The sequence below is a fragment of the Panthera onca genome, chromosome X (genome assembly GCF_046562875.1).
Source record: "Panthera onca isolate mPanOnc1 chromosome X, mPanOnc1 haplotype 2, whole genome shotgun sequence".
In the NCBI taxonomy this organism is placed as follows: Eukaryota; Metazoa; Chordata; class Mammalia; order Carnivora; family Felidae; genus Panthera; species Panthera onca.
Window position 1 is genome coordinate 124,615,069 of NC_138357.1, and position 22,333 is coordinate 124,637,401.

General features: G+C 42.9%; 1 long non-coding RNA gene across 5 annotated transcripts in view; it reads right to left on the reverse strand.

The window, feature by feature from the left end:
• Window positions 1–22,333, reverse strand: part of LOC145713964 (uncharacterized) — a 522,867-nt gene that overhangs the window by 213,640 nt on the left and 286,894 nt on the right. For all 5 annotated transcript variants that reach the window (XR_014136744.1, XR_014136746.1, XR_014136747.1 and 2 more), the window contains one exon: window positions 605–829. This is a non-coding gene — a long non-coding RNA (uncharacterized LOC145713964). The remainder of the gene's footprint in view (window positions 1–604; window positions 830–22,333) is intronic.

The following is a 22,333-nucleotide window of genomic DNA, read 5'->3' on the forward strand; positions in this document are numbered from 1 at the left end:
CTGTCATTGGCACACCTCCTGCCCGTGTCTCCAAGCCACCTCTCGCCTGCTGGACTGAATGCAGCTGTTCATCCCTACCTGGTGTGTGTCCGGTCCCCCCTGCCGTGTCGCCCACTACGTCTGGTCCCACCTGCACACCTCTGGTGACACGCATTTGCATGACCTTCGTGTTCGCGGCAAATGAAAGGGCACTTCTCCAGCACCTCCATTCAAACGCTCAAAGAGCTCTATGAAGAAGTGCCAGGGCTGAGGACACAGAGTGTATTCAGAGTGTCTGGCCGGTGAAAATGCAGAGGTCTAGAGTTCCCTTTCCAATGAGATGCTGGTCTGAGGCTGCTGGCTGGGGAGTCGGGGAGTCAATGTGGGGGATTCTCTCGAGCTTGGCACTACCCCTGCCCCAGTAGGGAGCCAACATGACCCCCCGGGCAGGTGACGCCATCTCTGTCCCACTGGAGGAACTCCAGATGGACAAAACAAATGTCCTTCTATTAACTATCCATTTGGATGATTGAGTTGCAACAAAGAGGTGGCTATGTGAGCAAGGCCAGACGTATCGATCAGGAACCCCACTTCTCGTGTGAAAGATCCCAGTGTTTGCACTTACCAGAACGTGTCTGAATGAGCACGTCGAGGATGAAGACATTAATCTTGGCTTCGGTCTTGCATATGTAAAATTGCTCTAGGAATGAATAGGCTGGGCTGTTTGTGTGCCAGGCCCTTCAAACGGGATGAAGACACAAAACATCATTGTTGGCTACACACAGGAGGGGCCCAGCTTGCAAAACTTTCCAAAGACGAGGGGAAGAGAACTCTGCCGATGCCAGGATACCTGAAAAATAGCAAAAGGAAAAAGATTTAGCAGCCATTTACGCCTATTCGGTCTTTGGTTAAGGACCAAGATTTGTGCAAGAGTCTTTTCCTTCAAATGGAAGTTTACCTCTTTAAACGGTCCCTCGGAAGAACACTTCTCAAATCAGCAGAGAATCTGCTGATGGGAACCATTTGCAATTTGGAGGCAACACCCTTCGCCAGAAATATTGAAGAAGTAAAAACCAAAGTAACAGTAACACATACACACACACATACACACACACCCCAACCGCTGCTCGTTAAAAAATGAAAAACTTCAATGAAACGTTGATGACCCATTTATCCCATCAACAATCAAGCTTGGCAGGTTGCTAATTAGAACAACATAAAGCAGGTTCTGTCTCATCCAACGTTTACATTTAAGAGCATGTTCAAGCTGCAGGGATTCGATTCTACAAAATGCACTGGCAAGTAGGTTTGTCTGAGCATGGCCTCTCCCATGCCCAATCTTAGGCAAATCTGGTTTGATTTATGAGGACTCTGAAGAGACCATATTCAGGGCCCGCCAAGTGTTTCCCTCTGTTGTATGTCGCACAGAACTTGCTGCTCTGGGGCGACCTCACTCACAATCCCGGGAGGCATTCTCCAATGTTGAGGTGGGTGACAGCAATTTGGCTGTTCTGTGTATGCTCCCTTTCTTTTCTCTTTTCCATCAGAAAAAGGAGAATCACTTTTTACTCAGAACTAAAATGTCTTTTTCTCTAAAGAAAATGTCTGTATCCCTTCCGCCTGTCCATAACAATTATATCTCCTTAAAATTACACTTTTTCTGGCCTTTACTTCCAGAAATACCAAACACATAGAGGTTAATATGAAATAAATAATCAAGACACAGAAACACATGCAAATCATCTTCCTATGATTCATCTTATTCCAGGAGAAATTCTCTAACGAGATTCAGAGGCTCCTTTGTGAACAGGGGTCTCCATTAGGAAAGGTTTACTTTTCCACCCTCTGACAAAGCTTCCTAATTCAAAAACTGATTCCCTGGGATGAAGTTTCATGGGAGGTTTCGACAAGAATCAGCTTATGAAACACAGTTCAGGTGTTATAAGCTGTTGTTGCAACCAAGAGGCCAAGAAGCAAATAAGAGTGATTTCTCTACTGGGACAATGGGACAGATAAGACGATGTATGATAATTATGCAAACAGTGCATAGGGACTCAGCAACAGCCACACTACAGTGTTGTGTTTCCTGGATCTTGGACACTTCGCCGCGTTCACACAGAGGAACTTCTATGTCAGAGAACCATTTCACGCTGTAAGGAGAGGAGTTCTGTTTTAAAGAACCATACGTACGACAGGAGCCCTGTGTGAAGTGATAATATCTGTACGTAGCTACGGTCTTGAACTCATCTCTCCTTTCCTCTTGTAGCAGGGAGATGTGAGCAATGAACCATAGTCAACCCATTCTGTTCTTGGGAGCCTTTCAAGCCACCAAAAATATAAGCTTCTTTGTCCCAAAGTAAACAAGTAATCCTATGCACAGAAGAAAATTGCACACTGTTGTGTATCAACAAACTTAATAATCAGAGTCAGATTAAGAAACAAAAGAAAAGAAAAGAAAACACCTAAGGACACACAGGGGAAAAAGAATCCAAATGGTACATCTGGGAGCAGAGGACTACAAAGAAAGATGCAGATTCCATTCTGTGATGGGTTTGGGCGGTCCCTGCGGCCTCAGGAAAGCTCTCTCCAAATCTGTCTCTGACAATATGCCTAGAATTTCATGCTCAGGTGTCCATGCATGGGGATCGGAGTCTTTCACTGCACTGTTCTCTCGGAGGTAGTTCTGCCACTTTTGGGACACAGTGGCTTCTGATAGAAGCAGTAGAAAATGTGAGTGTCCTCTGTGTAGAAGTTTAAAGGCTGTTGTGCAAACAACAGATTCCTGGTGGCTCTCAGGCGGTGGGTCCTGTTCAGGAGATCTTTGTCTACAAATCTGGTACTGGGAGAACTGAGGCTGGGGACAACCAGAGGCAGCCACCGTCAAAGAGATCATGGAGTGGCCGAGAGAAGCCAGCTTCTTGATGACATGCTGGCCACCGGGAGAATGTACAGAACCAGAGTTTCGAGATCAGACACGGCAAAGCTCATGACTTTCCCTATGCCTTGAAGAGGTGTTTCTACTTCTTCTTCTTTTTTTTAATGTTTATTTATTTCTGAGTCAGAGAGAGACAGAGCATGAGTGGGGGAGGGGCAGAGAGAGAGGGAGACACAGAATCCAAAGCAGGCTCCAGGCTCTGAGCTGACAGCACAGAGCCCGACGCGGGGCTCAAACTCACAAACCGTGAGATCATGACCTGAGCTGAAGTTGGACGCTTAACTGACTGAGCCACCCAGGCACCCCACAATCCTTTGGGTTTTTAATAAACAAGCAAATGTTCTACAGTGTTGCTGGGTTTCCTGCACATGCATGCTTTTCTTCCTTTTTCAAGGAAGTATGATGCCTCTAGCTTTGCTCTTTTTGAAGATTGCTGAGGCTATTTGTATTTGTTGCAGTTTTGTTTTAGGGTTTTTCTCTCTGTAAAGTAAATACCATTGGAATTTTGATAGAAATTCCATTGAATCTATAGATTGCTTTTGAACTATGAACAGTTTAACAGGATTAACATTCCAATTCAGGAACCTGGAATATCTTTCCATTTATTTATGTGTGCAATGTCTTTCATTAATATCTCACAGTTTTCAGTGTTTACTATTTACAATATGGGTTAAATTTATTTTTTGTAAATCTTTTTTATTTAATACTTTTAAAAGTTTAATATTTTTTTTAATGTTCATTTATTTTTGAGAGAGAGAGTATGCGAGCAGGGGAGGGACAGAGAGAGAGGGAGACACAGAATCCAAAGCAGGCTCCAGGCTCTGAGCTGTCAGCACAGACCCCGATGTGGGGCCAGGACCCATGAACCGTGAGATCATGACCTGAGCTGAAGTCGGTCGCTCAACCGACTGAGCCACCCAGGCACCCCAAGGTGTTTCTACTTCTACATCCTGGCTACTTTGGGATGGAATCCTCATTTATTTTGCATGACAAACAGGAACATCTTTGTTTCCATTGAAAAAGACTCACCTAATATGTTAGATTCAAAAAGGAATTTACTTTGTTGGGGCATAGTTGGATTTTATTACCCTAATTAAGAATTTATTAGCTTTGTGAACTCCAATGCTTCAAGGTGGCATACTGAAGGCTTTTAAAAACTGGATTTTAAAATTCATAGTGAAGTCAGTTGGCCCAATTAATTAAATGAGAGTGAAAAAATATTTTTGTTAATGCACAGTTAAATGCCTTTACCCAAAGCCTGACATGAAAAATAGTCTTTGGCAACATGCCCATGTCACTGTAGCAGGAAGCTGAATGGGGCTGAGGGCAGTAGTCAGTCCTCCCGCATTCACAAGAAGGACACATTCTTCCATTACTGACAATAAGGACGGCAGACCCGGTGACAACTTCCCCATCATCCACCCCTAAGCCATAAAAAAGGAAACTGGAAATTCAAGGGAATTTGGTTACAACAGTAAATGTTTGCTTATAACGGGTCGTCAACCTAACAGACAGCTCATGGCATCAGGTAGAGAGCAAAGTACTTCTGATATTTCATCTTATGTGAGGGTGATCCCCCAAAATCCAGGGGTTGAGGAATGACAGACACGTTCCTTCTTAGCTACATGCTTGCTGACTTTCAGAACTTGACTTCTTTTCCTACCATTTGAGCATGGCCACATGTGTTGAAAAGCTCTTGGGAGCCTTGCCTATGTCCCTGAGAGTTTGAGGGTCTACCATGAACACGGCGAGTGGTGCCTGCTGATGAACTGGAAAATTCTGAGGGCCGGAGAAGTCTGGGGTAGCCAACATCAAAGAGAGACTGCCCAAGTGGAGTTGGTGAGAAGAATATGTTTTTCCTTGCGTTACCTGGACAATCAGAAAGGGCGCCAGGCTTTGTTCTGCGTGAATATGTTCAAGTGATACAAACCCAGAGAGCTCCAGCAGTAGGAGACTGTTGGAGGGGAGGGCACTTGGGAAGGGAGTTTGAAAGGTCAATGGGAGGCAAGCCTTGCTTGTACCAGGTGGCTGTGCAGGGCTGAGGATCCCATGGGTCCCTCCAAGAACTCCGGTGCAAGTCTGGAGCAGACCAGAATTCCACACTCAAACACCTGCCGCAAAGTCAACTCGGACCCCCAGCCAACAAAAGCAAAGACAACCCTGAAAGAGCAAGCCTAGTTCAGTGGGCCAGTTTCTCCACCTTCTTTAAATTCTTTTCTTCCCTGCCCTAAATCTGTAAGAGGTGAAGGGGGAAAGAAGAAGACAGAGGGAAGAGTCAAACTACATACCCTTCTCTTCTGGATGTCCCCGAGCTACAGACTGGGCAAAGAAGAGAAGCCTAGTATTGGTCCCAAATTTGAAACTGGTTGAGACTTTTTTCAATCCAGAAAATGGGACTTGATTACAAAAATGAGACTTTTTCTCATAATTGGAAATGTCTGGAAAGCAACAGGACAGGGTCGTGTGTGTGTGTGTGTGTGTGTGTGTGTGTGTGTGTGTGTGTGTTTCAAGTTTATTTTTGAGAGACAGAGCGAGCAGGGGACAGAGAGGAAGAGACAGAATCCCAAGCAGGCTCTGCACTATCAGTGCAGAGCCTGATGTGGGGCTCGATCTCATGAACCTTGAGATCATGACCTGAGCCAAAATCAAGAGTCAGACACTTAGCCGACTGAGCCACCCAGGCGCCCCTGGTCAAGATGTGTTTAAGGGTAAGGACAAAGACCCTACAATGTACCATGCTGAGGGAAATATTAAAGGAAAATAAAGCTTTTTGCTCTGCGTTGCTCAGTTAGTTCAGAATTGTATGACTCATTCATTCTGTTTTTATCCTAGCCGACCCATGGACATACCTCTTCTCTCTGGTGTCTCCATGAGGCCAACTTGTCCAAGCAGCTGGCTTTCCCACTGCACCTTATCTTCTATGCAATCAAGCAAAAAACATTTTTGTTTTCTCATTCTCGCCCTCCAAGAAGACTTTTGAAACGTTTTTTCCTAATAAACGCCCATGAGATTTTTCGTATAGGTATACTTATGTCTGTTTATGTACTGTATCACATCTTGCTTTATGCATGTGTATAGCAAGATTGTTTAAGAATGCCTGCCTCATAGTTCACCTACTCACATTTCAGGTAAAATACAGAAGTGAGTCTGGAGTCAGTGGTTTTCCCTTTTGTATATGAGGGAGCCACAGGGTTGCACAGAGTTGTTCCCATGAACACCCAAAGGGGTGAGGATCAACCCCAAGGGCAGGTGCCATTTTATGCATCATGGAGAAGGGGAACCACCCATACAGTACTTTACGTGAATACGACGGACTGGCCCTTCCAACTGAAATTGAACAGCTCTGTTTTTATAGGTCTCTCCGTTAGGGTTTTATGCAATACGCCAGTTTATAAAAATGCTTCAGGGTTTAAAATAAAAGTAAAAAAAAAGTCCTGTTCTCAATGAGCCAGAATGTCCCCTATACTTTCGGATTCTGGCTCTGTGGTTAATAAGCTCATAGCGCATATTGGAATTTTAACAGAGAGGCAAGTATATACTCAGGAAGACTCAAAGATGTTTGTGGGATTTTATCAGACAAGGAAAACATACTTTTTATGGAGACTGTTCTGTCTGCCCCTCAAATCACTCCCATACGGCAGTTTGCTGATAAGTCCTACTGCATTAGTCCATGGGGGAGTCCTGCCAGTGATGCATATTTACAGCCTTTTTTTTTTTTTTTTTTTTTTTTTAGGAAAAAAAAAAAGAAACCTATAGCACAGCATGTAACTTTTTTGGGTTGTATTCCATTTTCTTGAATGCAATATAAGGTGGTTCATTTAGGTTAAAATACGAGAGCTCTCTCAAACCTGACTATGATATATTTGGGCTTTGTTTCATGGTGAGAATACTTTCATACAAGAGGTCAATACCATGCCAACCTTTACTGCTCTTCTAGTTTGTACCATCTGCAGCATGATGATCCAACCAATTACACCCTTCAGTTTGACACAAAACCAGTAGAACTGTACCCAGAGGTATACAGTTTGAGTCCAAACCAAATTCTTGCTGTATTGTGAAAATAAAGTGGCAAAAATTCACTTGTTAATGAATGAAATGTTATGGACAGAGAGAACAGTGACTAACTGGGTTTAAGGGTGCTTCCCACAAGGTCAGGTGACTTTTGAGCTGGATTTTATAGGGTCTTGCCAAGAAGAGAATGGAGCAAGATTCCAGATACAGGAAATAGCTTAATTAACTTGTCTCAGGAGTCTTCTAGTGTTTGGGATTTCCATCTCCTTCTTGGCTTCCTCAGGTGGAGGTGATAGGAGACAAAACATGAAGATGGGGGGATGGGGGAGTCCTGCTGGAGACAAGAGACTGAGACAGGCTCTTCTCAGTTTTCCAGACTTCTCGCACAATGCCAACATGATTGACATTTACCCTGCACATGATGGCACGTCCCTGAAAGACTTAAGCAGGGGGAGAGGTGTTGTTCTACCTTAGGTTGGCAAGTCCAGAGTTGTACACAAGGCAGAATACAGGGATAGCAGAGAAGTCATGCAGTATGAGTGCATCGAGGCGAGGTCTGGTTATTCTTAGATTCTGGAGTCAATACTATGTGGAAGCTCTGAGTCTACCACTATTTCTATAGAGAATAAAACGATTCCGTTTTGCTTATAATAAAGTCATTTGAAATTACGTAGATATGAGCAACACAATACAGTAAAACCTCGGTTTGTGAGCATAATTCATTCAGGAAACATGCTTGGAATCCAAAGTACTTAAATATCAAAGCGAATTGCAAGAACCATTGGCTGTGTTGTGATCATAAGATGTTTGGCATCACGTACTACTCGTATTACAAGACATCGCTTGTATCTTTTTTGTAACTTGTTTATCAAGTTAAAATTTATTAGAAATGTTTGCTTGTCCCCAAATGTCCATCGATGGATGAATGCATAAAGAAGATGTGGTATATATACAATGGAATATTATTCTGCAATCAAAAAGAATGAAATCTTGCCATTTGCAACTACGTGGATGGAACTGGAGGGTATTGTGCTAAGTGAAATGAGTCAGTCAGAGAAAGACCAAAATTGTATGACTGCACTCACATGAGGAGTTTAAGAGACAAAACAGATGAACATAAGGGAAGGGAAACAAAAATAATACAAAAGCAGGGAGGGGGACAAAACAGAAGAGACTCATAAATATGGAGAACAAACGGAGGGTTACCGGAGGGGTTGTGGGAGTGGGGATGGGCTAAATGGGTAAGGAGCATTAAGGAATCTACTCCTGAAATCATTGTCTCACTATATGCTAACTAATTTGGACGTAAATTTTAACAAATAAAAAATAAAATAAAAAAAAAAAGAAAAGAAATGTGTGCTCGTCTTACAGAACACTTGCAAAACAAGTTACTTGCAATCCCAGGTTTTACTGTATTTGGTTTTAGGGGCTGCTTTGTGCATAGATACATGCATATAGATACAGGTGTAGACCAACTGATCAGAGACAGAAAAAGAGTATCTATGAATCTATACTTATATTTTAAAAACAACTTATTTGGGGCACCTGGGTGGCTCAGTTGGTTAAGCGTCCGACTTCGGCTCAGGTCATGATCTCGCGGTCTGTGAGTTCGAGCCCCGCGTCGGGCTCTGTGCTGACGGCTCAGAGCCTGGAGCCTGTTTCAGATTCTGTGTCTCCCTCTCTCTCTGACCCTTCCCCGTTCATGCTCTGTCTCTGTCTGTCTCAAAAATAAATCAACGTTAAAAAAAAACCTTATTTTATGCTATTTTAATTAATGATCTTAGAAACTTTGAACTCTGAATTAACTTATAGAATTTAAACCCCAAACAAGAGTGAAATATTAAATGCAGAATAACTTCAGGCAGAGTCCTAAAGATGTTTCATAATTACAGAATTATAACAAAAAACCCAGCAACTTACATATCTAAGGCCAGACAACTACATGTGTACTCTGTACTCAGTCCAGCACTAGACTGAATCTTCATGAATACCACGACACAATTAACTAATGAACAACGAGTTTCTCTGGTTTTGGTGACTGAGACAGAGAGAGGGGCTTTTGCTCCACACATGGCCTGCTCTTGTTAGCCAATGCACAGTCTTCTCCCCTCTTTTTTCAAAATTTTTTTCTTTTTTTAATGTTTATTATTGAGAGAGAGAGAGAGCGAGCGAGCAGTGGAGCAACAGAGAGAGAGGGAGACACAGAATTGGAAGCTGGCTCCAGGCTCTGAGCTGTCAGCACAGAGCCCAGCTTGGGGCTTGAACTCACGAGCTGCAAGATCATGACCTAAGCTGAAGTCAGACGTGTAACTGAGCCACCCAGGCGCCCCTCCCCTCTTTTGATTTTAAGAAACCTAGTATATGGATGAGCGCTGCATACCCATGTTACTAACTGGTAACTGCCTGGAATACATTGTGTTGGGCGTACACATCTTAGCATTTCCACAAATCTAATCCCAACTTGAGCATTATGCTGAGCGTTTGTGAGACCTCTGTCAGTAACCGTGCATTTATATTTTCACAGACAAGATCATGCTCACACATGTGTGCATTGTGACAATGTGTGTATGACAGCAGGCCTGCAGGTGGGGTGGACAGGGAAAGCCTCCAGGGTAAGAAGTTGTATCAACTCCATTGCCTACATGACTGATCAAATACCACCAACCTCTCATCTTTAGAATGATTCCCTCTTTACAAAAAAAGAGATGTTCGTTTCCCTGTGATATCTAGCAAACTAAAAGTCGTGATTCTTCCAACAGAAAAAATAATTTTGAGCTATTAAGATCAAATTAATTTTTTAAGTGGTTCTTCCTTAAGAAAATTTAATCCAGGAGAACACACCCAAGTGTACTGAAAAGGAGACTGGTAACTTACTTAGAAGAATGACTTTTTCCTGCCTGGGAAGGGTCACAGCAGATCACTTGAAATAGACAACTCACCTAGTGTGCACATATACGGAAGAAGTCCTGACTCATGAGATGGGAATCAGGCCCTGCATTATCAAGTGAATAATGTACACATAAACGCAAAGGCTCATTTACGTTTAAACCCTGACAGCCTCCAGCATTTTCCCTCCTTAGTGTTTGTCCACAGTGACTGAGAGACGGGATTACAAGATGCTGCCCACAGCTGCTTATGACCTTCTGATAGGCACTTTGAAATAGGATCTATTTCAAAGATAGCCATCTAGGGGCGCCTGGGTGGCTCAGTAGGTTAGGTATCTGACTCTTGATTTTGGCTCGGGTCATGATCTCATGGTTGTTGTGAGGTCGAACCCCACGTTGGGCTCCGTGTTGACCATGAAGCCTGCTTGGGATTCTCTCCCTCTCCCTCTCTGCCCACCCCCCATTCCTGTGCTTTCGCTTGCTCTCTCTCTCAAAATAAATAAACAAACTTAAAAACGAAACAAAGATACCCCATCTAGGTTGAATACACAGTTTGAAGAAATAGTTTGTAGGGTGGAACCAGTTCCAAATGTGAAGTCTTTTCCGCACATCTCTTTCACAAGAGGTTTTTGGCTAGTGTCTTTGTACATGACTTCATGCACCACAGATGCCTGTGCAATCACTGTTAAGTGGAAGGGACAAAGCTCTAGAGATGATTAAGGCAGGAATGTACACTCATCATATGGAACTGGATGTTATTCTTTGATGAGCATACAGACATAACATTTTATGTAAAGAGATGCCAAGGATGATCTAATTTGAGTTGGACTTGGCTGATACTCCATGTGTATACTACATGTAATACGTAGCTCATGGTTTGGAGAAAAATCAAATTTAAAAACTTATCTGGTGTCCATTGGTTTGTGGAAAAACAGGCAGCAACGAAGGCCATAGCACTGTTGTTATGAAAACAGCAGAGGGTTGGGTTTGGCTGAGGGGATCCAGAAGAGTGTCCACAGCTCACTAATGCCAGGGAGCAGCCTTCCAGAGTGAGGGGGTGGGGGGCAGAGAGGGTACCATTTGTGGTTCTGCTTCGTTTGTGCGGGTTTCTTTAAACAACAGGTTAAGTTTAGCACATCTATATTCAAACTTCCATCTTAAAGAGGTCCTGCCATGTGCCTTCTGCCCCTGGACTGACATTTTCTGATCATAATTAGCATGTTATCTTTCTTTAAATAGATACGAACCTGGGGTCTTAGTTTAGGGGTGGCTTATAAACAACAGGGCACTTGCATCACTGGTTCTGGAGGCTGTAAGTTTGAGATAAGGAGGCCACCATGCTTGTGTCTGGGGGGGGGGGGGGGGCGTGTTCCCACTGTGTCCTCAAGATGGTGGAAGGGAACAGAGCTCTCTGGAGTCTCCTTTAGAATGGCACTGATCTCATTCATGGGGGCTTCTCCTTCATGACCCGATCACCTCCCAGAGACCCCACCCCCAAATACCATCATCTTGAGGGTTAGGTTTCAACATACGAATTTGGGGGAGGGTGGCATAAACATTCAGTCCATAACACCTGGTCTCTAACAAACTAGAATCATTGATGACAAATCATCTGCTTTTTTCTCATTCAGATAAAATTGCTTTTAATACACAAACAGTCCTTTAAAATGACTCTTTAGGGGCACCTGGCTGGCTCAGTCGGTTAAGCACCCAACTCTTGGTTTCAGCTCAGGTCATGACCTCAAAGTTTGTGACTTTGAGCCCCACATCGGCCTCTGTGCTGACAATGCGGAACCTGCTTGGGATTCTCTCTCCCTCTCTCTCTGCCCCTGCCCCGCTAGCGTTCTCCCTCTAAACATAAATAATCTTTTCAAAAATAAAATAACTTTTGAGAAGTTTGTGTCTCTATCATGTTTCATGGTAGATGACAGATAAGATAGATGACAGATTATATAACAGATTATAGAGAGAGGGGGAGAGAGAGAGATGGACACAGAGAGAAAGGGAGAGGAGGAGGAGAAGAGAGGGAAGGAGGGAAAACGGAAGGATACTATGGACATCAGACTGCCCCATGGTGGCAATCTTTGTTTCTGGACGAGCAAGCATGCCCAGAGGTCTCCCGGGGTCCTACAAAGCACAAGTAGAGAAGGTCCCTGGGAACGTACCTGGGGTGAGCACTGTACCCCTGAAGGGAGGTTGCTGTCCGGGAAGAGTGAATGAAACCTGCAAGGAACTGCTTGCCACACAGCTCCCGGGGAAGGTCAGGGGACATGTGGCTGCCCGAAGGAAGGGCTGCACACAGAAGATGTGGACATGGACATTTCTGGGTTTCTGGAACATCTTTTTCCTGTAGACAGTAGTGGTAGCATAAAGGTTGCAGGTTGCATGTTGAAGATCATTTCTTTTTTTAAATATTTTTTGGTAGGCTCCTCGCCCAACGTGGGGCTCGAACTCATGATCCCGAGATCAAGAGTCACATGACCTCCCGCGTGACCCAGCCAGGTACCCCGTTATGTCATCTTTAAGACAATGAAAAGAAGCATACAAATCACAGGTCTGTCTTTCAAATTTAGCATTCTAACAGAAATACAAACATACAGTGTCCATTCTAGGCGCTACCAACAATCAGGACTGACACAACTTTGGCGATGTCAGAAAATATGAAGATCGCTATTTTCCCAAAGTTCAAAATTTATTATTAGGTGCTAAGCAAAATAAAGTCAGTCAGAGAAAGGCAAATACCATGTGATTTCACTTATATGTGGAATTTAAGAAACAAAAGAAATGAACAAAGAGACACACAAACCAAGAAACAGACTCTTAACTATAGAGAACATACTCATGGTTCCCAGAGGGGAAATAGGTGATGGGGATTAAAGAGGGCACCTGTGATGAGCTCTGAATAATACATAGAATTGCTGATTCATTATGCTGTGTATCTGAAACTAATATAATACTGTATGTTAATTATACTGGACTTAAAATCAAATAAATAAAAAATAAAAATAAAATATGCAGCAAGCAAAAATATTAGTTTTTTTTTTCAGTTTTTATTAAGGTTCTGTCTGCAGTTGACGTCAGGTACTATACATTAGTCAAGAGATCACGAAACATGTGTAGAAAGGATGAAATTAATAAGAAAGAGAGTAATGATATTACTCCATCTGTATTTTCAAAAGACTGTCACGATATAAAATTAGCTTGTATATTTATAAGCATTTATCATAAAATCTCAACATCTGTTCTCCACTGAAAATCAGAAACAAAATTGCAGTGTTGCTGTTGGAAGCCCTTGCCTATAAATCGTCAAGAAATTGAGAGATACCCATTTGTCTTGTAAGAGACAAATAATTCCGCCTTGTGGCAAAGAAATATGGAAAATGGCTTTAGTCTGGAGATATAAACATTGTTGAAAATTATTTTCGGAGCCCACATAACCACTGCATTTTCTACTTGTAATAAATAGGTTGTGAAATCAATTTATAATTATGGTTTCTGGATCATTCAATCAATCAATAGGGTCTTGGCATTTAGTTTGACATTTCCTTAAGTGGGTTGGCTGGCTCTATGGAGCACTGTTGAAATGCCTCAGTGGACTGAGTTCCCTCAGGTGCTAATTTCAGGGCTGGACTGTTTCCGTGTTTCAGTAACATGCAGAGGAGTTCTACACACACAGTCCACGGGCACACACCTACTTCCTACACACCATCTAGTGGGGTTTTGTTTGCTTTTTAGTGGTAGCAGATGAGCCTATAGTCAAGCGTCTTGAGGGTCAATGTCTAAAATTTCACTGTTTGTATAAACTCCTGAGATTTTTCTCAAACTGTGTCGGCAGTAAGACAGAGTACTGCGGGCACCAAACGATAAAAGGAATAAGGTCTTCTGGTTTCGCAGCCCGGAGAGAAGAACTGTATCATATAGATTATTCAACATCAGTATTACAAACACATTTTAACACTACCTGTCAATTCTCCATGGGTTAGAAAAATGTATGGTGACGGTCTTACTTGGACTTTTTTTTCCCCCCTCCGGAGGAGATCCCGAAATAAAGATGTGAGGGCAAGTTGTTCACCCAGGACGCGATCCCGAGAATCTTGGCAAAGGGGCAGGACAGAAAAGGAGTACCGCAAATCATCAGTGTGCTGGTGAGTGGGAGAGTGCCCTCCAGCAGCCAGAGAAGACCCTCGGTGTGCAGACGTAGGGATTGTGAGGTCTGAAGCCGTGCCCGTGGCTTCTGAGATGGTTGCAAAGAATATACAGGGGAGTCTCAGGGTACGCTTCACAGACACATTCAACTATCATACAGCATTTACGAGACGGCTGACACTGTGCTGGGTGTGGGACGCAAGAGCAAACAGACAAATGCACTCTTTTCCTCTCTTCCTCCTGGAAACTTTCTAGGGCTCCAGATGAAAAATACTCTTCTTCCGTCCAGTGCTTTCCCACTATCCAAACTGAGGACACTCGATTTTCTGTACCCCACAGCATTTCTGTTGCATAATTAAATGCGTAGGTAGCACGTCTCACTTATTCAACACTCAAAAATGTTTCTGAGGGGCGCCTGGGTGGCTCTGTCGGTTGAGTGTCCAACTCTTGGCTTCAGCTCAGGTCATGATATCACGGTTCGTTCGATTGAGCCCACATCAGGCTCTGCGCTGACAGTGCGGAACCTGTTTGGGATTCTCTCTCTCCTCTCCTTCTGCCTCTTCCCTTCACTCTCTCTCTCAAAATAAATAAATAAACAAAAAAAATTTTTTTTTTTGAAATAACGAATGAGATGTTCACTGTGTTCCTTTTCTATGATGGCTGTAACTAATGACCAGAAATGTAGTGGCAGAAAAACAACACAGCTATTTTATGTCACAGTCCTGAAGGCCAGAAGGTCAACACAGCTGTCATGGGCTAATGTCACGGTGTTGGCAGCATGGTGTTCCCTCTGGAGGCTCTGGAGGAGGATCTGTTTGCTCATGATGCCAGCTTTCAGAGCCAGCCTGCATCCCCTGGCACATGGACCCCCTTCCTCCGCCGTCAAAGCCAGCAACGTTGCACGTCCCTGACCATTCTTCCTGTGTGACCGCAGTTCTACTGCAGTGCAGAGACGGCAAGGAGAGATGTGGGAATTCATGCATCTCAGGTGTTGTGCAGTTCTACAGAGTCCATGATTCTGTTCTTTGGGCAAAGGACTGCCATGGACGGCACATCGTGCCTCTCTTCTTGGAGGAACGGGAGACAATCACCACCACGGCTTCTGAGTTCTCATCCATCCGACACTTTGATTTTCTCTTCTCTTATATAGTGAAAGAGGAGGGGCACCTGGGTGGCTCAGCCGGTTAAGCATCTGACTTTGGCTCAGGTCATGAACTCACAGTCTGTGAGTTTGCGCTCCGCGTCAGGCTCTATGCTGACCTCTCAGATCCTGGACCCTGCTTTGGATTCTGTGTCTCCCTCTCTCTCTGCCCCTTCCCTGCTCACACTCTGTCTCTCTCTCTCTCTCTCTCTCTCTCTCTCTCAAAAAAAAAAAAAAATTAAAAAATTTACATGGTGAAAGAGGAACACACAAAATAATTGCTTATTTGTAGCTAATAATTCTGTATGTAACGTTCACGTATTCATTCAGATTCACCCCAGTATGGCATCACGCTATTTCATGGTTGAGAGGCGACAGCGGGGACAGAGCAGATACAAGACAGTTTGATTATGACACTTGGTAAGGAAGGGGTAATGCTCTCGTGTGTTCTCGTGATTCCCTCTCAGGGAAGAAGGGATGGAGGGAACAGAGTGAAGTATGAAAACCCTCCAGATTCTGCAGGGTAACCATACGTCTCTGACTCTGCCCACCACAAACAGTGCAGAAGGTATCACTAATGACACGTTCTTACCAATGTGCCTACACGCTCTCGCTAGCATTCAAAAGGAGGACGATGGACACATGGTTCATGATTACATACACGCACCATTACACGAAGGCATGACATTTAATGTAATAGTTTTCATTCTGTATTGACTGATAATACTATGGTATCAAAACCTTAAATGAACTATGTTGCAGACACAATATTAAATGTCAAGTAATGTTATTGCTTAAATTTTTTTTTAATGTATTTATTTTTGAGAGACAGAGAGACAAATCGTGAGTGGGGGAGGAGCAGAGACAGAGGGAGACACAGAATCCAAAGCAGGCTCTGAGCTGTCAGCACGGAGCCCAACGCGGGGCTCGAACTCACAGACCGCGAGATCACGACCTGAGCTGATAGACTCAGATGCCCAATCGCCTGAGCAACCCAGGTGCCCCTCAAGTAATGTTATTTTAACACAAAATATGCATTAGAATAAAAATGTTGGATATTGAATATTTTATAAGTGGAACTATAAATTACAATGATAGGAAAGCTAACAATGGGTATTCTAAAATAAACATTTAATCCAAAAGGGCATCAACTACAACTACTCCCATTTATTCAATATGCCTCCCATGTGTATTCAAAATGACTTCATGTGTATTATTTACTACTTCTATGTCAGAACTCTTCAAGCTAGCTGCCCATCGTATGGATGCAAGAGCGGAGGCAGGGAAGTCTAGAAGATTGCTAATGGTCACAGAGTAACCAACCCCTCCAACTGTATTTAAAAGGGCCTAATGAGTCTGAATCAGCTAATTATATTTTAATAGAAGCTAATGATGGCAAAGGACTATGAATCATAATAGGGATTCTTTTTTCTAATAGACTTGGTTTTTTAGAGCTGTATTAAATAAACTGCAAAACTCAGCAACAGACACACAGAGTTCTCAAATGCTTCCTGTCACACACCCACAACCTCCCTCTTTATCAACATTCTTCACTAGAGGGATGTATCGTACGATCGATAGGTTGCAATCAATAACCTCTCGCTGACACATCCTAATCATCCGGAGTCCACATACGTTTCACTGGGGTTCACTATTGGCACTGTGCGTGACTTGGGGCACATGGGGCTTGGTGGATGTATAATGGTATGTGTCCAGCACTGAAGTACCATGCAGAGACTTCTGGGGAAGAAGTAAGAGGACCCTAAGCAACCCTCGTCCCACAGGTACATCTAGGTGACACCCACATCATTGTGAATAAGCCGGAAAATGTCCCGAACTGGCAGGACAGACTTTCCACCGCTCATCCCAGATAAGAAGCACATCGAAAATGGTAGCAAGGGTGGAGACATGGTCTGGAACTGAACCAAACAGAGAGACTGACGACAGGAGGGAGGGTCACCGCAAGCACAGAGAAGGGAGAGTGGGGAGGAGCAGATCCCACAGCAGGCACTCCAGGCACAGAGGACCCCACACCGGGAGGGTGATGACCCATAACAGTTGGCTTTGAAAACCAGAGGTGATTAACTCCGTAAAGTTTTTACAATTAGTAGGGCTTAACACCTGGAACTTTAAAAATTAGCGGGCTCCATTCAGGGAGAGCCTGAGGACCGCAGGAAATCCAGTGCCCATCCTTAAAAAGCCTAACACACAACCCTGCTGAGATACGGCACAGAAGCAGCAGTTTGAAAAACGCCTGGGGTACACTGGAGGAGATTTATTCACTAATCTCACAGCACGTGCTGGGGGAGCAGGTATCTTTAAGAGACTTCTCCAGGAGCACAAGACCTGGCGGGCACCATTTCCCTCGCCCGCCCACCAGCCTAGATACACCAACACAAGCACGAGCCAGCGCAAATAATCTCCACCTCGCCTGCGAGTAACAAGCCCCGGCACGAGGCTGTCCTGCGCACCTGCACCATCTAACCCACCGTCAGCAGGAATCCGTCCAAAGCGCCTCCAGGGCCCTCCCGCAGAGGACCAGGCGTTGTCATGAGCCGTGCCAAAATCATGGCAGTGTGCAACCTGCCCCCAAAGGCACCAGCACCACTCCAAAGTGACTCCTGCCCCAGGGAGAGGGAAAGACAACCACGCGCGCGCACGCACGCGCACACACACACACACACACACACACACACACACACACCAGTCCTACTGCAGCAGTGACAGTGAGCTGAGGAACTGAGGATAGATATCTGGTCTGATTGTGGGTTTGCCCACCAATAAAAGCTTCTCAGGGGACAACACATGCAGAGGGCCCTGTAGTTCAGTACTAAGCAGCTCTAACAAACTCCTGGTCTGACCAAACTCAAGTCCTAGGCTGCCCCAGACAGGCCCACTAACAACAAAAGGACTAACCCCCGCCCACAACAGGCAAAGGGAGGCACTGCAGATGACTAGACTGAAGGCAAACACAGTTCAAGCACAATCGTAGGGCCCATGCAACACACATAGGAGACACCCTTGGAGGACCAGGTTCTGATTTGCTGGGGACACTTCCCTGCAGGGCACTAAGAACCTCTTTTTCATAAGTCTCCGGCTTTCAAGAGCAGGACACATAGCTGACTTCCCTAACACAGCAAAGACACACAGAGTTAGACAAAATGAGGACAGAGAGGAATATGTCCCCAATGAAAGAACAAGGCAAAAGCACAGCATGAGAGCTAAATGAAACAGGGATAAGCAATATGACTGACACAGAATTTAGAATCATGGTCATAGAGATACAAGACTTGAGAAAAGAATGGAGGATCTCAGTAGGACCCTCAACAAGGAAACAGAAAATATAACAATGAATCAGAGACAAAGAAATCAAAAATTGAAATTAAAAACACACAGAAGGAATAAATAGACTAGAGAAAGAAGAAGAATGAATCAGCAGCCTGGAGGACAGAGTTATGGAAATCAAGCATGCTGAGCAGGAGAAATGAGTAACATTATAAAAAATGCAAAGAGACTTAGGGAACTTAGCAAAAACACCATCAAGCAAGCATGATAACATTTGCATTATAGGGAAACCAGGAAAAGGAGAGAGAGAAAAGGCACAGAAAATTTAGTTAAAGAAATAATAGCTAAAAATTTCCCTAATCTGGGGAAGGAAATAGAAATCCAGATGCAGGAGGCACAGACAACACCTAACAAAATCAACCCAAGGAGGTCTACACCAAGACATATAGCAATTAAAATGACAAAAAGTAGTGACAAAGAGAATTTTAGAAGCAATAAGAGAAAATAGTTACAAGAGAAACCCAATAAGGCGACCAGCTGATTTTTTTTTTTCAGGAGAAACTTTATAGGTCAGAAGGGAGCAGCATGAGATATTCAAGGTACTAAAAGACAAAAACCTGCAGCCAAGAATACTCTACCCAGGTAGGCTGTCATTCAGAACAGAAGGAAAGACAGTTTCCCAGCATACATACTTAGAGGTATTCACTAGAAAACCAGCCTTACAAGACATGTTATAACGGGGGGACACCTGGGTGCCTCAGTTGGTTGAGCATCCAACTTCTGCTCAGGTCACGATCTTGTGGTTCATGGGTTTGAGACCTACGTCAGGCTCTGTGCTGACAGCTAATGGCTTTGACCCTGCTTTGGATTCTGGGTCTCCCTCTTACTCTGCCCCTCCCATGCTCATGCTGTCTGTCTGTCTCTGTCTCTCTCTCTCTCTCTGTCTCTCTCTCTCTCTCTCAGAAATAATAAAATTAAAAAAAATTAAAACAAATAAGAAATGTTAAAAGGTATTCCCTGAGAATAGGGAATACTGCTTATGGGAATAGAGAATAGGGAATAGAGAATACTGCTTATGGAAAAGAAAGACCACAAGCAGTAAAATCAAGCGTATCTATAAAATCAGTCAAGAATTCACAAAATAAAGGATGTAAGGTATGGCATCATATATCTATAATGTGGAAGGGAAGGGAGTAAAAATTTAGTGCTTTTAGAAAGTGTACAAACTTAAACAGCCATCAACTTCATATAAACTGCTATGTACCCAACATGCTATATATAAACCTCATAGTGATAACCACGTATCAAAAACTGGGAGTCAGATACGCAAAAAACAAAATGAAAGGAATCCAAGTATACTACTAAAGAAAGCAATCAAACCACAAGAGAAGACACAAAGAAAGGAACAGAGAACTACAAAAACAACTGTACGACAAGTAACAAAATGGCAATGAGTACATGGCCATCAATAATTACTGAGAATGTGAATGGACTAAACACTCCAATCAAAAGAGACAGGGTTACAGAATGGATACAAAAAGCAAGGCCCATCTCCCTGATGCCTACAAGAGACTCACTTCAGACCCAAAGACACCTGCAGATGGAAAGTGAAGGGATGGGCAAGTGTTTATGATGCAAACGAATGTGAGAAGAAAGTCAGGGCTGCAATACTTATTTTGGACAAAATAAACTTTAAAACAAAGACTGCAATAAGCAACAAAGAAGGACACTATAAAATCACAAAGGGGACAATCCAACAAGATCTAACAGTTGTAATATTGATGCACCCAACACGAAAGCACCCAAATACAGAAAGCAGCGAGTAATAAACACAATGGAAGTAATCAACAGTAATACAATATTAGTAAGGGATTTTAACACCAAACTTACATCAATAGATTGAGTCTTCAAACAGAAAATCAACAAGGCAAGAGCAGCTTTGAATGACACACTGGACCAGATAGATCTTTTTTTTAATATACATTTTTTAGTGTTTATTTATTTTTGAGAGAGAGACAGACAGAGGGTGAGCAGGGGAGGGGCAGAGAGAGGGACACACAGAATCCGAAGCAGGCTCCAAGCTCTGAGCTGTCAGCACAGAGCCCAAGGTGGGGCTCAAAATCACAAACTGTGACAGCATGACCTGAGCTGACGTTGGATGCTTAATCGACTGTGCCACCCAGGTGCCCCTTAAATATTTTTTAAAACGTTTACATATTTATTTTGAGAGAGAGAGAAAAAGAAAGAAAGAATGAGTGGGGGGAGGGGCAGAGAGAGAAGAGAGAGAAATCCAAGCAGGCCCCACGCTCATGACCTGAGCTGAAATCAAGAGTTGGATGTGTAACTGACTGAGCTACTCAGGTGCCCCTGGACCAGATGGACTAACAGATATATTCGGAACATTCCACACAAAAGCAGTGGATACACACTCTTTTCAAGTACACATGGGACATTCTCCAGAATAGATCACACATGAAGCCAGAGAACAAGTCCCAACAAATTCAGGGTAAAACCACTAATACAATGGGATATATGCACCCTCGTGTTTATAGCAGCATTATCTATAACAGCCATGATGTGGAAATAGCCCAAGTGTCCACTGACTGATGAATAAGTAAAGAAGATGTGGTGTGTATACACACACATATATACATGTATGTACACATACACACACACACATACACACAATGGACGCCTAGCCATAAACAATGTTAACAAAATACTTCCATTTGCAATAACATAGATGGATCAAAAGGGTATAATATGCTTAGTGAAATAAGTCAGTCAGAGAAAGATAAGTATCATAGGATTTCACTCAGATGGAATTTAAGAAACTACACCAACTGACAAAGAAAAAAGAGACAAATATAAAAATGGACTCTTAACTATAGAGAACAAGCTGATGGTTACCAGTTGGAAGGTGGGTGGGAGGAGGGGTGAAACAGGTGAAGGAGATTAAGAGTACACTTACTATGATGAGTCCTGAGGAATGCACAGAATTCGTAAACCACAATATCGTACACCTTAAACTAATATAACACCATATGTTAATTATACTTGAACTTAAAAAAAATAACAAGAAAAATCAAAAAGAAAATAAAGTATCATGCAGAATAGTATCACTGCTCTAAAATTCCTGGGCTCGGTCTATTCATACGTATTTCCTCCTGAATGTTCTCTCCTATAGTATTTTTTTAAACATTGTAAGATCACAGTTCCCTCAACTGTAAAATAAGGACTCAAACTAAATTATCCCTTTGCTTCCTGCAAAGTACTACGGATATATTTGCAAATGGAAAAAAATGTATCTAATCTATAAAGTTTTTGAAAAGATATGGATACATTTTCTTTAATCTCACATAAATTATTCAGTAAAGATATGTATGTTTTCTCTAATCTCCAATAAATTATTTGATATTAGGTCTAGCACTGTGAAATCCACAGGATCTATCGTGCATGACGGCAGTAATCTGGAGTTCCAGGCCTAACTCATTTATAACAGTCCTAGACAGAAGCTGGACCCACCCGCAGAAAATGCGTCCAGCCAATTCAATCTAATTTAAATGATGGTACCTATTAAAGACACCATACTCCCGCAAGGTCTCAAATTATGTATCAATCTCAGGATGGATTTGACTAAAGGCAGAATTAGTGAAAATAAATAATTTTATTCCAAGCATGGGGTTAATAACAAGGTTAGGTGTAGCTGTGGCTAATTGCTTATGCAGAGTCAACTCAAATAAAATTTACTGAGCGAGCTATGTATGAGGGAAATGGAAAAATACTAAAATGGGAGACTTTTAATAAAGTACAGCCAATGCACTGAGAGAACAAAGTCAACAAATATGTAATTTATTCAAGTATGTCAAACTTTAAATAAAACATGTTTAAGATTAATGGCTGTAACAAAGAATGCTTTCCTTTAGTGTGTAAATGGAACAGTTTGATTCA